Below are 5166 nucleotides of genomic sequence, written 5' to 3' on the forward strand. Positions count from 1 at the left end.
AAATTACCTTTGAAAATCTCTTAAATCACCGTAAAGCAAAATGTGTAGTGTTTACGAGCCATATTGGAGGCTGCCACGCTGCCTCTCAATAAAGTCCAACACAGTGGATTTTTCCTCCTGTGTTGGAACAGATTGCTCTTCCTTCAATTGAGCACCAGAGGAAGTTGTTGGTTTCTATTTAGGGACTCTAGATGTGCACTCAGATTGCTAGGTGTCCACACTGCACCAGGTAGGAAACTGAGACCAGCTGAGGAATTGACACATTTATGTCTTCTCTCTCATGCTTACCCTGAACAGTCACTTGCTGAGTGAAATGATCTGATGCCTCTTTCTCTCAGGCCCACTTGAATTCATATGAATTAAATGTGTGTATGTTGTTCTAGAATACAAACGTAAAGTGATGAAAGACAAACAGGATATTTATAACTTAAAAACCTTTAGAAAGAAGAAAAGAGAAAGTGACATACAGTGGTCACAGCTACAGATTTTATCTCCTATCTTGCTGAAGAGTTGAGTGAAGGAGATCATAGGACCAGCAGATCTCATAGACATTCATTTGTTAACTCACCCCCTTAGTAAGGAATAATTTCAGTATGTGTGCCCCAGGTTCTGTCTTCTGGGAGAATTTCCCATGTTTATATCTCACAGGGCCATCCCTGAGAGAGAGCTTAGGGAGATTCCTCTGAAGAGGGAGAACTCGACTATTTTAGGGTGTACTTTTTGTTGGCATATACATTTGGACTGTGGCTTGTCTTAAGGGTTAAGCAATAATCACAGCACCCTATGCAAGGATTGAGGGTTTTTGTTTTTGTTTTGTCAGTACTTCTTTAAGACTTTAGTTAGCTGCCTATTGTTTTCATTTTGGGGGACAGTGAGTTTGTTAATAACCCAATCTAGAAGGCATTTGTGGTAAGGAGTGTAAGATGGCGATTTACCAAACCTGTGACAGATGGTCATCTTTAGATCAATGCAATATTGTCCAGTGATAGGTATTACAAAAATAGAATTCCCATAGTAGCCATCTGGATGGGGGGAAAGGTGTTCCTAATTCCCTTAAGTGTTTTCCTAATGCGGGCTTGTACTCGTACTACATTTTGCTAGTCAGTTCGTTCTTTTATTTTCCTAGATGACTATTTCCTAACATCTCTTCTGTCAAACCCCCAATACCTCCTTTCCTACTCTCACTCACAACTGATGACCACCATAACAATAATTACCACGCATTTAGTGGCATAACACAACACAATGTATTGTCTTCTAGTTCTATGGGCCTTGACACAGGTCCTGCTGGGTTATAAGCAAGGTGTAGGCAGGGCTGTCCCTTTCTGGAAGCTCAAGGGGAGAATCCATCTTCTTGTCTTTTCCACCTTCCAGAGGCCACTTGCATTCCTTGGCTCCTGGTCTCCTTTTTCCATCGGCAAAGTCAGCAACTTTCTGACCCTTTTCCCATCATCACATGTTACTCTGGCCCAATCTTGTGTTCCCTCTTCCACTATTTTTTAGTAACAGTTTTATTGAAGATCTAATTCACATACCATACAATTCACCTGTTTTAAAGTGTACACTCCCATAATTTTAGTGTATCCATGGAATTGTTCTTCACTACAACCAATACAGAACATTTTTCATCATCCCCAAAAGACACCCTGTACACCCTAGCAGTCACCCTTTTGTTCTTCCCACCCACAGAGCCTGGCAAGCAAAAATTTTTCTTTATCTATGGATTTGCCTGTTGTGGACATTTAATATAAATGGAATAATACAATATGTACTCTTTTGTGCCTGACTTCTTTCACTTAGCCTGTTTTCACAGCTCAGTCATGTTGTTGCATGTGTCAGTATTTATTTCATCCATTTCTTCTGCTTTTAGGACTCTTCTACAAATAAAATGCACTTGTTAGGAAGAAGAATTTCTGTTGGCAGTACAAGGAAGGAAGAACAGGTATGGGAAAAACTGATGAATATCCATAAAAAAATACAGCACACTAACACTTGTTTTATTTTTATTTCATTTTGTTTTTCTTTGTTAGTTATTCTTTTCTGGTTGTTGACAAAATTTCCAAAGGATTCATCTCAAATATAAAAGGAGATTTAGGATTTGAATTGCCATAGGCAAGGTATATAGAAGAAGTCCCTCCTTGCTTCAAAATGAGAACCAATTTGGAAAGCTTCCAGGTTTACCAATAATTGGTTTATTATCATAAGTTTATTGCATTCAAAGTTGAGAGGGCAACTGCTCCTATGGTTCGATTTTGATGTCATGTGGAGGAGCTGCTCCATTCCTTAAATTACCCTGTGTTGGAAGGAGTATATTTGCTTCTACAATGGGATTCTATATTTAGATGTCAATTCCTTGAATTTAAGGCAAAGTCTCCTTTTTATTTAGTGGGCTCACCAATATATATCTGTACATCAAGCATTTTTCCTGAACTCCACAACGAATAGCCATCTGTTCCTGCCCCACGATCATTTCACATGCAACATTTCCAAAGAAAAATGATTTGTCTTGCCCTGGACCTATTTCTTCCTTTGAGTTTCTCATTTCAGTGAATCGTATTACCATTCACCAAATTTCCCAAGGTAGAAACCTTAGTCTTCCCATCACCCATACCCAACCAGTAACTAGTCTCCTGAGTTGTTATCATGAACATTTGTTAATTCTTTCTGCTGGTCTCCATGGCCATTACCAGCACCTTAGTTCAGGACCTTCACCAGTTCTCATGTGTAAGACTGGTGAGTTGAGCCCCTCTTCTGTCCATTCTCCACAGTGTAGCCAGGGATACAGAGCTGATCACATGATTTCTCTTTCTAAAAGCTTGTACAGTGTTTTACTCATTGCCCTTAGGATACAGTTCGAACTCCCATATAATGTAAGATATCTATTTTCTGAGCCTTGTCTACTCTCCAATATTTATCTTCCTCTCATCACCTTACCATCACCAATTTCATGTTATCATATTTTCCCAATCTGCTTATATTCTGCTTATATTTCCCAATCTGCATATTTTCCCAATCTGTTTATATTCTCTGTACTGTCTGTGTCTTTTTACGTATCACGTCTCTTGCCTGAGAAACCCTTTTCCCCTTTCCTCTGGCTAACTCATATATGTTGAGATTCAGCTTAGTCACTAATATCCTTTAGAAAGGATGTTTCCAGATATTTCCTGCTTGAGCTAAATGCTCCTACCTATGTGCTTCATAACTTCTGTATACTTAACCAATACCATGATACTTATCACATGGTTTTATCTGTTAATCTTACTTTACGTTTTTCCAAGCACATTATAAAGTCCTTTATGACAAAGACTATTTTTTTGTGTATCTTTGAAAGCTGAGAACCTGCCAGAGAGCTGACAATTGGTTAGCTTTCAATAAATTTTGGTTAAATAAAGGGAAAAAAATTAAATGACACTTAATGGGTGGTTTGGGAGGGCTATGAAAACACATTTCATCCCCAGTATAGTTAAGTTTTTTTATTGTGGTAAAATACACATAACAGAAAATTTACCATTTTCACCATTTTTAAAGAATATTTATTTGTTTTTGGGAGAGAGACAGACAATGCAAGTGGGGGAGGAACAGAGAAAGAGGGGACACAGAATCCAAAGCAGGCTCCAGGCTCAGAGTTGTCAGCACAGAGCCTGACATGGGGCTCGAACCCACAAGCCATGAGATTGTGACCTGAGCTGAAGTCGAATGCATAACCAACTGAGCCCTCCGGGAGCCCCCCATTTTAACCATTTTTAAGTGTATAATTCAGGGACATTAAGTACATTCTAATTGTGGTGCAAATGTTACCACTAATCCTTTCCAGAACACTTTTGTTATCCCAAACAGAAACTCTGTGTACATTAAACGATAACTCCCATTCTACCCTTTCCACAGTCCTTAGAAACCTCTATTCTACTTTTCTGTTTCTGTGAATTTGCCTATTCTCGGTAACTTATAAAGTGGAATCATGTAATATCTGTCCTTTTTTTATCTGGTTTATTTCACTTAGCATACTGTTTTCAAGGTTTGTTCATGTTGTAGCATGTACCAGAATTTGATTTGTTTTTAAGGCTAGAAAACATTCCATTGTGTATGTATACTACATTCTGTTTGTCCATTATCTGTTCGTGGACACTTGGAGTGTCTTGCTATGAATATTGGTATACAAGTATCTGTTTGAGTCCCTGGTTTAAATTCTTTTGAATATAAGCCTAGAAGTGGAAGTGCTGAATCCTATGGTAATAGGTATAGTTTATGTTTACCCTTGTGAGGGACCACAACACCTGTTTTCCAAAGTGGCTGCATTTTACATTCCCACCAGCAGTGAACAAGAGTTCCAACTCTTTTTTTTTTTTTCATAATTGAAGTATTTTTATTTTATGTACAATGAGTTGACACTAGGTAGGTATCTTGGATATCTGCAGTTAAGGTAGGTATCTTGGATAACCCATTCAAGGAAGTTCAGTTAATCCAACTTAATGAAGCCTATATCCTTCGTGTCCTGACAGAAACACCAGCAGCACATATTGAGGCTGTATTTCCAGTTCAGAGCATGCTGGTTTGAGCAGATGCAGCAAGAAATGAGAATGCTGGCCACATTTCCTCGAATGGCTCCAGTAGAGCTGCTGGTGATCCATCTTGTTTGCTTGGATGCGATGAGGCAAATGGCTGAAAAAGGTTCCAGTTTCTCACATCTTCACCAACACTTCCTTTTTACTCCCTCCCTCCCTCTTCCTTCCTTCCTTCCTTCCTTCCTTCCTTCCTTCCTTCCTTCCTTCCTTCTTTCCTTCCTTCCTTCCTCCCTTCCTCCTTCCCTCCCTCCCTTCCTTCCTATGCTTTTGAGCATGAACTAGTATCTCCTTGTGGTTTCAATTTGCATCTCCCAAATGGCTAGTGATGTGGAGCATCTTTACATTTGCTTGTTCACCAATTGTGTATCTTTTTTGGATAAATGCCTTTTCAAGTCTTTTTCCTCTTTTTATATTGGTTTCTTTGTTGTTGTTGTTGAGTTGTAGGAATTCTATATATTCTGGATATAAGATATATGATCAGCAAGTATTTTCTCTCTTTTGGTGTGTTATCGTTTCACTCTCTTGATAGTGTCCTTTGAGTAACAAAAGTTTTAATTTTAATTTGGTCCAATTTATCCACTTTTTATTGTTGTCATCTATTTGT

At 38.6% G+C, this 5166-nt stretch overlaps 1 pseudogene; it reads right to left on the bottom strand.

Annotated features, from left to right (window-relative positions):
* Window positions 1–535: 535 nt before the first annotated feature.
* On the bottom strand, window positions 536–4628 carry LOC123600945 (annotated as a pseudogene).
* Between the last annotated feature and the right edge of the window lie 538 nt (window positions 4629–5166).

Source organism: Leopardus geoffroyi, chromosome D1, assembly GCF_018350155.1.
Source record: "Leopardus geoffroyi isolate Oge1 chromosome D1, O.geoffroyi_Oge1_pat1.0, whole genome shotgun sequence".
NCBI classification, from domain to species: domain Eukaryota; kingdom Metazoa; phylum Chordata; class Mammalia; order Carnivora; family Felidae; genus Leopardus; species Leopardus geoffroyi.